The sequence below is a fragment of the Neltuma alba genome, unplaced genomic scaffold, assembly GCF_004799145.2.
Source record: "Neltuma alba isolate B1F8T4 unplaced genomic scaffold, ASM479914v2 tig00012607_pilon, whole genome shotgun sequence".
In the NCBI taxonomy this organism is placed as follows: domain Eukaryota; kingdom Viridiplantae; phylum Streptophyta; class Magnoliopsida; order Fabales; family Fabaceae; genus Neltuma; species Neltuma alba.
The window spans coordinates 822,218-834,616 of NW_021637052.1; the positions used below are offsets into that span (position 1 = coordinate 822,218).

General features: G+C 32.8%; 1 protein-coding gene across 1 annotated transcript in view; it reads left to right on the forward strand.

Annotated features, from left to right (window-relative positions):
* LOC114729134 (uncharacterized) overlaps positions 1–12,399 on the forward strand; it is a 71,179-nt gene that overhangs the window by 21,041 nt on the left and 37,739 nt on the right. The window lies entirely within an intron of this gene.

Consider the following 12,399-nt stretch of genomic DNA (forward strand, 5'->3'; position numbering starts at 1 on the left):
GCACAACTAGATTCCAAATGCCTCGAGTGTCTAAACTGTAAAAAATAATAAGAACATCTTTTCAAGGTTTATTTAATCCATTTAAGTGTATTCAATCTACCTTAAGTAACTTCTTTCCATGTTTCAGAGTTCACCTATGGTTAAAAGTGGGAAGGGTAGTAATAATCAGATACTACAGCTGACACCATCTAACTCTAACCCTAGCACTAACCATACCTAAGACAATGGACTGTCATGTGCTCTTTATGTAGACATTGATAACCCTTACCTCGTCACTGATGGTCGAGCATTTAAGAGCATAATGTAACATTCTAAATTTTATTTTAGAATTTACACCAAAAAAATAAAAAAAATAAAACATAATAATATTTTATTAGTATAAAATAATAACATTTTACTATTAGAAAACAAGAAAAAAGAAAAAGAAACCCCCCAACCGTTTGCTGACAGTGGAAAATTAGGGGGTTGATAGTAATTAAAAAGGAAGAAAAAAAGGGAGGAGGTGGTTGCTGGAGATAAACAAGGGGAGGGGTGATTAATAAGAAGGAAATAGAGGGTGTGAGACAAAGTAGAGAAAAAGAGCGTGAGAGACAGAGAGGCAAAGAGGCAGAGAGAGCGAGCGAGAACCTGAGCATAAGTGCTGTCTGAAAGATAAGACAAGCATTTGGGGATCATTTAGGTATACAAAAATACTTCTTTTTATCAAATTTTCTTTATGAATATTTCTTATATATTTAGAGCTTTATATTGATAGTACTACTACTATTATCATATTTAGAGAAAATTTTGAGATTTAAGTATGGGGTAAGTATTGAGTTTTAATAATAAATGACCATAGTAATTTAGAGGTAAATGAGTAGTTGATTTTAATCGGTTTAGATTTGTCTATTTATTGCTTTTAGTAATTAAAATTAATTTTTAGTTGAAAAATATGTTATTTATGATATATATTATATTTATATTGATTAAAAAATTTACTTGATTTGTTTAATATATTATTGATATTTTAATCGCTTTAGAATATTGAAAATACTTAGGATATATTATTAGAAAATTTTGAAGCTTAACTTATAAATTAAGATGTTTATACAATTAAACAAAATAAAATTTGAGGTTAGCTTGTGGTTTAAACGAATTGTTGGGAGTAAGGAAAATTTTAAATGATGTTAGAATTAATAATGGGGAATTTTAATTTGGAATTAGAATTATGGATATTAAATATATATTAATAATAAATTTTATATAATTAAGTTATTTATTTCTATATATTAATTTGTATCTACATTATTTGTAGATTATCTTGTACTTCGGAGTTTGTAATTCATACTTTTATTTCTCAAGCTTGTAAAGTTAAGCTTAGAGTTGAGGTAACTGGGGTTAATTTATTTTATATACATACTTTGAATTGTAAGGTGTTTACTATACTTTTATTTTCTCAAATTAATTTGTGAAAGTATGTCTATAAATAAAATATGTATTTTCTTATATGACAAATTTTGATGAAATGGGAAGTATGCCAATTTAATTGTGCATGAGTTGTATTTTATTGGGAATTATGTTTTCTTCGGTACTAAATTTAATGTACTAATATTATGTTATTAAATAAAATGGAAATGTGTTGTACTTTGTTTGGAATTATATCATCTTACTTTGAAGAACTGTGATATTTTTAATTTATATTGTGACTATGCATGGGATTCATATGTGGAGGTTGGGATTTTGTTATGTGGAGGATAACTGTTCTTGAACCCCGCACGGCATGTCTATACTACTGATTATAGTGTTGGGCCTTTTGATAGACCCCCTGTGGTTCTTCTTTTTCCATGGCCCGAAATTAAAAACGAGCTCTTGGGTAGACACCTCTTGCACCATAGTCCATTCTTAGGCGATGTGGGTATAGGAGGGGGCTTGTTGCTTGATGTGATTGGTGTAACATCGTAGTTTTTATTCAGTATTTAAAAAAGTTTAGAAGGAGATTAATACTTAATAAATAAGATTTATTTTCTAATTAATTAAGTAAAAAAATTTACTTAAAATAGGATTGAGGAGAATAAAAGAAATTAAAAGTAGTGGAATTACGAAATAATAATAATAAAACAGATAAAAAAAAGAAAGAAAATGCAAAGGAAAATAAGGGTTTAAACTGTAATTTAACTCATTTTAATATGGGGTCTTTAATTGAAATATACCCCAAAATTATATTTTAACCGGTGGGGGGTGAGAGAGCGGTGTTTTTGAGGTTTTTCTTTCTCTCCTTCTCGAGCGCTGTTCTTTCTTTTTCAACATTTACAGATCATTTTGATAAGTCAAATCAAGGAACAAAAAACTGGACCGGGTAGTAAACCGGTCGAGATAGTGGGTCAAGGGTTACTAGTCGAACCGAGGTTGAACCGGGGTCGGACTGGTCATATTAAAATAATATAATTAATTCATAATATTAAAATAAAACAAAATTCATAAATAATAATCACTAAAAAAAGATGAGAAGCTACAAAAGTAGTTTAAATATTTAATAGTACCAAGCAAACATTAATGAAATGTATATCTTAACTAGGAAAAATCAAAATCATCACTAAGATCATTTGTATAGGCTGAGATGTCAACAGCTGGACAAGAAAAAGCAGGAGCAACAACATCATCTTGTAAAGGTGGAGGGTCAGCAATGTTCATATCTTCATCACCTATATAAGACAGTGACCAACATTAATGATTAATGATTATACAAATAACTATATATTGGTATAAGAATAGAGTCTTAATTAAATATATAAACCTTCATTAGCACTCTCAAGAGTTGTTGAATTAGCAGTGCCATCATTGTTAAGGACGCTTTCCAATGTATGCACATCTCTATCATCAAACTCCGGAGTGGGATCTTCTTCAGCCACCCAAAAATCCACCATATCAATGTTTTCATAGTCAATTGGATCATAACTTTTGCTCTTCTTCAATGTACTCCTTTAATGACAAACAAAATTTTAAATAAATATAAATCAATTAAAAAAAAACTAAAGTTATTCACTGTTTCCAAGATTACCTATGCTTCAATCGCAGATTATAGTTGGTGAAAACCAAATCATTCAGTCTTTTATGTTCCAATCTGTTTCTTCTTTTCGTATGAATTCTTTCAAATAAGCTCCAATTCCTCTCACAACCAGAAGAAGCAGAAGTTTGACTAAGAATGCGCATTGCAACACGCTGCAATTCTGGAACTGAACAACCATAATATATCCACTATTCATCTACATAATAAAATATATTTAGTATCCAATACTATATAGAATTAGTGAATAATCATGAATATAATAAATAATAATAATACTTACAGGGGGTCTAGTTTTTGAGCGGCTTTTTGACATGAAGGCCTGCTAAAAGATTCCTTGCCTTTGCGATAAGTAGTCGCTTGTTTCATCACTAGGAAGCCATCAATATCTTCATCTGAGTAAGACTCAACCACATCAATCAAAGCCATCATTAACTTTGACTTGCTAGGACAATCTGGACCATATGTAATTGCAGGATTCAACAAATACGATGCCGCATGAAGATTGGTCTTCAGATGTCTATCCCATCGAGTTTGAATGATTCTTGTGTAAGGCTTATACAATTCCTTGTTCTTCTTAAACATCTCCTTAATTGCTATTTTTGCCCTTCCCATCCCTTCATAAACGTAAGGCAATGAAGGCTTCTCATCTGAGTCCACAATTCTCAATAATTTGATGAGAGGAGATACAATCTTTACAACTTGATAACAGTCATTCCAAAACCGGTTATCTGAAATGATCGCACTAAATTTTTCCCTGCCTCAGTCTTTGATAATCTATGGTCCACAAAATGCTTATCAATAACCAGAGCCTGCAAGTCATTTTTATGCATATATATGCTGTGTAATGTAATAAATGTTGTAGCAAATCTTGTGGCACCAGGATGCACAATTTCTTTCCAACTCGATCTCCTCCTCAACCATGATAAGAAAACCATATGATTATATGCAAAGATAGTTACCTTGGATGCCTTTGATGCGAGGTCTGACACATTTGGCATGCTGGAAAAGTCTTTTAATATAAGATTCAGACAATGAGTAGCACAAGGTGACCAATAAATATTTTTATACTTTTCTTTAATCAGCCTGCCACATGCTACATAGTTAGCTGCATTGTCAGTTACTACATGGACAATGTTCTTAGGACCAACCACTCAATGACTTCACAGAATAGAGTAAATAGAGTTTTAGCATCTTTGACTAAATCTGAAGCATTAACAGACTTCATAAACACCATTCCATGCGTAGAATACACTAAGAAATTTATCAAAGTACATTGCCTCACATCAGTCCATCCATCAGCCATGAGTGTGCAGCCATTGTTTTTCCATTTAGCTCGATGGCCATCAATTAGTAACTGACATTCTTTTCTCCAATCACTCAACAAATTGGTTTTGAAATCATAAGCACTAGGGGCTTTAAACTCAGGCCCAATTGAAGTAATACCATCTACAGTTTTTTGAAATAACGGGCAATCAAATGCTTTAAATGGAATGCAATTCATAATGGCCCATTCAGTAATCAACATTTTTACATTGTGTTTCGCTTCTTTGGTTGCTAATGCACTTTTAATACCTGGTTGAGAATCAGGGGTTGTGCGAGGAGCAAAATAATTATCCATACTCCCTATAGATTTTCTCTTTTTTGCACTACTCATGATAATTGGTGAATCAACATGAGTATCTTCAATTTCCTCTTCAATGGCTTTTTTCTTTGAACACTCTTTCAAAGATTCTGTCATTCTATGACGTACATCATGCGAAACATTTTTACAAGAAGATATTTGACCAGTGATACCAGCAAGGTGTTGCTTCATCCTATTTATCCCACCACCTCTATAACTATTACCACAAAAAAGGTAGGTGTATACATTTTGTGTCCCTTCTTTCTTATAAGCAACATGTGCCCATGCAGGATTAGTTTTTGCACGCAATGAAGAAATTAGTGTAGGAGGATTGGAAGTTTCAGTATTGGGAGTGGAAGATTGAGTATTAGGAGTGACATTATCATTTCCAGAACTTTGATTATTTGAAATATCCATCACTGCTACCTCTTGAAAAGAAAACAAAATCCATATAAAATCAATTTAATCCAGAAACAGATGCATTAAGATGGCATATATGCAATGACATTGACATTCAGAAAAAACATAATTCAACTTATTAATGATTAGTTTTTGACACTTTTGCAAAATCTTTCACTCTTATAAGACTTGGCTGAATAAAAATCAAACCAAATCAACTCAAAAGTGTTATATTTGATACAGCTAGTAAGCATCACATGCCTAAATAAGAATCTAATTCATAACAAAACTAGTAAAACAACCAAGCTGCTGCCTGGAGACCCTATGACATTTAAAGCTAGTAAGCATCACATGCCTAAATAAACATTAACATTGCAAACCGATAGAAAGAACATAAAAAAGGACCACATAACATCATTATCACGATATAATCACAGTAAAACAGCTTACAGCAAAACTCATTCAGGATCTCATTTATATATAGTCTATAATCACAGTAAAACAACAAAACTCATTCGATACAAAATTACAAACCAAAATGAAAATGCAAGAAAAGGCCAGAATACCAGAAAATATTAGCTGAGAGGAATTGGGAACGACAGTGGCGGCAAGGAGACGAGGTCACGAGCGGCAACAAAGTTTGATGTGTATGCCAAAAAGCTTGGAGAGACAGACGAATTAGGAAATAAGATTAGAAATTCAGGGGTTTAGGGGTTTAGAGCATAAAGAGGAACGGGGGAGGTAGTATTGGAACTCATTCTAACCGTTTCAAGTTTAGGAGAGTGGTGAAGGCCAAGTAGGGCGAGCTCAAGTTGAGGGAGACTTGTGAGCTCAGACCCTCTGACTTGCGAGCTCAGATGGTTGAGGGAGATCGGAGATCAGACTTGCGATGAGGTTGAGGGAGACCGGAGATCCGACTTGCGATGACTCTACGATTTTGGAGCTCTGCCGAACAAGGAGGTGTGTCGGAGATCGTCGTGCCATCAATGACTCTAGCGAGCAGGGATTTTAGAGGAGGCGATTTGGTTTTAAGGAGGGAGGCGAGCTGCTGCGATACTTGGATGAGAGATGACTGATGAGAGGAACAAACGAGTATCAGATTCAGGGGAAAAAATGGGGAACTCGGCGGCAAAGGAGAAACCGAGAAAGGAAGAAAGGATTTTTTTTTAGTAAAACGACGTCGTTTAGGTTATATGCAGACAAAAAAAAAGGGGACCGGGTAACCTGCCCAACCGGGTTTACCCGGTTTTGTACCGGTTATGACCGGTTCAACTAGTTTTTTACCGGTTCGAAGCTCCCCCGGTTCAGCTGGTGAGCCAGACCGGACTGCAGACTGGTTCGGTTTTTTTTACATTGAGTCAAATGACTTTTTTTCATCAAATTTTCTCCATAAAAATTTTTCTACTCATTTAAATCTATCTAATAACAATAATTTTGTGCTATGTAGAGAAAATTTTTGAATTTAGGGTTTGGAATAAGTATTGAGTTTTGATGATAGATGAGTATAGTATTATAGAGCTATTTTAGTAGATTATTTTTATTAGTTTAGTTTTATTTATAGATTGACCTAATATTTTTAAATAAATTATTTTAGTCAAACAGATATTTATTTGTCAAAAATATGATATTTCTACTATGGAACTTTTGATTTAAATTATTTACTTAAGTGTACTTGACATATATTGAATTTCTAATGGTTTATTTTTGAGATTTAAACTGGAGATAGGATTTTTGAATTTTAAACATGATAATTTCAGATTTTAAAAATTTGAGAAAAATCTTTATTAAAGGAAATATTTTGAAAGGTTTAAATGAAAATTATGGATTGTTAGGATATATTAATTTTGTGCTAAAAGATTTAATTATGGGTTATGAGAGGTTTGGGGGTTTAACATAGAATTAGAAACTTTAACTTATATATATATATATATATTAGCTCAAGTAATTAATTAAATAGCCTGTGTATTGATATGTAAATATATTGATTGTCTAGATTAAATTATTGGATTATTGGTTTGAACACGGGGTTAACCTTGTAATAATCCTTGTGCTGTTAGATAAGAGGTAATCACTTTCCACTTATTATTCATGCTCGTAGGTTATTTGTGATTGATTTTTAATTATACGGGATTTATGAAATATTATTGAATTACGATATGAGCTATGAAATTATGTTGTTATTGAAATTGTCTTGTGAGACTTTCTTTACAAAAATATATATGTGTTTATGATTATGATGATCTCATGTGTTATGAATTAATTGAGAATTGAAAATTCAAATTGATTTTTAATATTTTGAGTGTTGATATATGAGGGGTGGCAGATGTTGATGATGGGAACTATACCAAAGAGGACATAAGGGAGTGAATTATGTACATTTGAGGATATAAGGTGGTAAAGCCATTAGGTGTACACTGATTGGTCCTTTTGGCTCAATTAGCTATTATAGGGCATTGACACCCCATTAGTAGACTAGAAGGACAACCCATGGTCCGGTCTTGTGCTATGTGGATTTTGGCCAATCCACATCACTTGACTGGTGAGCTTGTCTAATTACTAATCACACGAATGAGGATTTGGCCCATGGGTTCAATGAGAGGATATAAGGTGGGTGGATATAAGGGAGGTGAGAGGATTATCAATTGTACTTTGTTATATGCTGTGACAATATGAAATTTGTTTGAATACTATGAAATTGCATTTGTCTCACTTGACATCTCATGAGCACTTGTATGCTTAATAAGTAGAATTGTTGGTTATTAAGGCTTTTGTCTCACCCTGTTGATTTAAAACTTTTCCAGGTGATAGTTTCTGTTTGGGTCAGTCAAGGAAGGCTCTGGAAGTTTGAGCTACTACTACAAAATTGTAGCGCTTCTACTCTTTTGATTGTGTTGGATAGATGTATATTACCATAATAGGGCCCATTCCACATACTCTGATATGTTTGAGATTGATTATTTTGACAGTGTACTTTTGTTAACTGTTACTGGTTGCATGCTGGTAGAAGGCCGTAGGCCTTTAGGTATTTGCATGTGATTTTTTTTATATGAGTTGTGGATTCACAATGATCTTTGACATTAGATGACTTTTGATTTTAGAAAGTTATGAAAGGTATTATTTAGTAAAATGGTATTATGGGCTTATGGTTGAAAATGGCATTCTGGGTTCATAATGCCCAAAGCCCTATTCATTATGAATCTCGATTTGTATGCAGTTGATTTAGAAAGGTTCTTTTAACTATGATAGACATATTTATATATTGGTTTAACTCTTTTCTATTATGGTTAATCTCATGTGATTTAGGATGCTTATATAACCATGATAGTATTTTTTTTTTAAATATTTTACAAAGTTTCCTTCCTATTATGGTTAACTTTTCAATGCTTATTAATTTAAAAGTGTAGTAGTTTTGTTGTTACAAATTTTGTTATGTGGAGGTTGGGATTTTGTTATGTGGAGGATAACTGTTCTTGAACCCCGCGCGGCATGCCTATACTACTGATTATAGTGTTTGGCCTTTTGATAGACCCCCTTGTGGTTCTTCTTTTTCCATGGCCCAAAATTAAGAACGAGCTATTGGGTAGACACCTCTTGCACCATAGTCCATTCTTAGGCAATGTGGGTATAGGAGGGGGCTCGTTGCTTGATATGAGTGGGGTGACCTTTGACCAGGTTACTCAGCACAGAAAGTCTAGGTTTTTATCAAATAGTCATAAGGAAGAGTATGATGATGGAATGACAAATTTCATTGTGTTCTTGTGTATGTGTATTTTTGTATGAATTGTGTTGTGGATGGTGAGCCATATTCCTTTCATGTGGTTGTATCTATTAAAGTATTATTTACTACTTAAATTATATTTAAGCACTATTTCACCGACTTGTTATCCTACTTGTATATGTCATAAGTTAATACTTAGTTACTGGGACTTTATATCTCACCCCCTTATTAATTCACTATTTTCAGGAGAGCATTCTAGCTCCGCTTAGTATGAAGGGAAGTGACTAGAGACGTAAGTAATTACAACTTTTAGGCATTTCACACATAATTATAATGATTTAGGTATATTGTCATTTAGGGCCCGCATCTCTTTTCTTTTGAATCATACATATTGCTTATTGGCTTTAAACATTTGTAACTGAAGTGTTGTCAGAATTGCTATAAGCCATAAAATATTTATGAATGTGATGATCGTGAATCTACAAATTTTATTTATTTATTTTAGATATCTTTGAGGACAATTTGATTTTGAAATGTGAAGGATTAGATGCTGCGTTTATTTGAGTTCAAAAAGTGTATGACTAGTGGGTGGTTATTGTGCCCTCAACCTTTGAGGGTTTTTGCTATTCAGTTATGGGCATTCTTTTGTGCCCAGACTCCAATGTGATAAAGTAGTGAAACCCTTTCCTACCATGATTCATTTCTTAAAATAATTAAATATTTTATTAAATGAGGAAAGGATTTTTCATGTAAAAATCCACAGTAAAATTTTTTTCCAAAGTATCAAGTGAAGGTGACAATAGATAAAGTTCTTAATAGTCAAGGTGATATACTAGTGCCTAACACTACTGACAAGGTTCGATTACTGGCTTAGACTAAATGAAGTTTTATTCTGTGGCTAAAAAAACTTGTTGGAAAACCAGTAAAAATGGTAAAGAAGGCGACGACGAAGAAGGCGGACAAGAACATAGTTCTTGTCCTCAAGCCCCTTGATGTCAACGTTACGGTTAGATTTAGAAGTTTAGTGTTGCTTCATTCCATGGTGTAAGAAATGGAGCAGTAACTTAGTTTTAAAATGCCGCTGTGAATTGTAGGTTTAGAGCTAACATATGACTTTACCATTGACAAGAAGGACCTTGTTGAGTTTTCCAACTTTGAGGAGCTGGATGTAATCTTCATGCAGCAAGCCATTTTGTAAGCTATAATGTCATTTTCTTATTGTATGTTATACTTACGCACATCCTAACTTTTTTCTTATTTGAACAACAGACACTTAAGCTGTATCTGCATGAAAAAAAGGAAATGAGGGTACATATGGCTTCATGTGTCCTAAAAAAGTGTAGGGAACACCAAACACTCTAAAAGCGAGATCGGTCTATATGATAATAACAATGACCCCGACCAAGAAGAAAATATATTTTGCATCTTATATTGAAGAGTAAGAATAGTATTATATTTGTGACACATACATATTATATATAGAGAATTATAATTAACATGATTTGTATTTTGTAATTATCATTGGACTTTTTTTGTTCTTGTCCCCTATGATAATGATGTTTACTAGTTCGATTCCCTCTGTGAAGCTTCACAAGAGTCAACCAAGGATGTCATTAAGATCTAGGCTTATGTTTATAAATTTATTATGTATAAAATTTACAAAACTTGTTATAATATTATTTTTTCTAATTATTAATAGGGCTTTTCAAAATGACCCCATAAACGCTGTTTATAAAACTCTTTCTATGACGGTTTTCCCCCCCTAAAAACCACCGTAAAAGTATGTTCTTTTTACATCAATAATATTTTTTGGGCTTTTAAAACTGTTATGAAAATTTCTAATTAACTGTCATAAAAAATGTTTTCTATAGTAATGATGACTGGCAAGCGCATCAAAACTCTAATGACCAGCCACGCGAAGGGGTGCAATCATTTCAAAGCTTCAGGGAGGAGTACTTAGGTGACATTTGTTTTTTGAAAAACTGAGGAGTAGTGTTGTCTTTTTCAGTTATATGGGATTATTGACATTTGAATCCCTTAATTTGAGATTTTGCTATTTCAAATATAGTTTTATTGGATTTTCCCAATAACGTGTCCAGATTGTCCTTTATTTGATGTGGAAAGTGTAACTGGTTACTCATGCATAAGGTCTAAGGTATACTTTTTTAGACAGATTGTCCACACAACCAACCTAAAAAGTCGTTAAAATAATTCAAAAAGTAATATTTAACATCTTCTAGTTTGTTGTTTTTTTATGCATCGTCTACAAAATCTGGAAAAAAAAATATATTCATTTGCGCTTTTTCAACCTTATCCTGTCCAAAAATATGACATTCATTTTCTTGCTGCCACGCAGGAAAATATTACTCCTCCGATAATATTAAGGACCGGGGAAGTAATTTCGTTTTGGATTGTAATTTCACACCTATTTAGTCTGATGATTGCAAATCGAAAAGAAATTTACGAGATTCCGCTACCTAATCCTTACCATCATCCTAATTCCTCCCTCCCTCTCTCTTTTTTTTGTTGTTGTTGATGATAATTATCTATTCTTCTTGCCACGTAATCTTCCTCCACTTCTTTCTATACTCTTTCACCGAATAAGCTAATTCAAAACTGATTCATTTCCTTTTCATTAACACCACAATTTAACTCACCCTATGAGAGAGAGAGAGAGAGATATATATATATATATATATATATTCGGTGAGATAAGCGAGGCATTTCGCTGTGGCTCACATGGTGACTTGCCACCTAATACAATTTAACTCACTCAATGATATATTCTTCCTATCACAATTGCTTGCTTTATGGTTTATTTGGCATGAGGGAAATGAAGGGCAGAGAGGAGAAGATGAGAAATTTTTTTTGACAAATTCAATTTAAAAAAATAAAAAATGGGATTAAAAATTTTTAATTCATTTTTCTCACGCTTTTATCTTACTTTTTTTTTTTATTAAAATTTTATAATCCTGTTTCTTTAATTTTTAAATCAAACTCATTAAAATTTTTTCTCCCACTCCTTCCTTTTATTTCCCTCCCGCCTAATAGACAATTACAATCCAAGATGATTGGACGAAGAGAATTGGCTTATTGAGAAGTTAATTAATGCTCTTTCAGTCATAAATATCAAACTTATCTTTTAGTGTAATTTATTAAGAAAGGCAAGAGGTCTAATTAATAATACTAAGGCATGTAACTAAGAGCTTGCCACCTCAGGCTTCTTTTTTAATTTTGTCTTTCCTGATCTTTAGCCTTCTTTAATTTAAAGGTTTGATACCTAATCCCTTCAGTCTCTTTCCTCCGGTCACAAAGTAATCCAATGAACGGATAAGTAGAGAAAGAAGGAAAGCATAAAGGCCGGCGGTGGAATTTATAATCACTTTATATCATATTAATCTCTTGCTTGCTAGTAGAACAATGTTGCCACCAATTATTATGGTTGACACATAATCCCAGTTCTAATTTAGCTTACGCCACCTCATGCTTATATTATGGTTTGCTTTTATTATTATTGCTGGCTGACTTTAATTTTCTTTCCCATAATTTTGTAATTAACAGGCATTATATTTTTTGAAAAATATCTCATGCGCATTATTATACTGCATGTCTTAA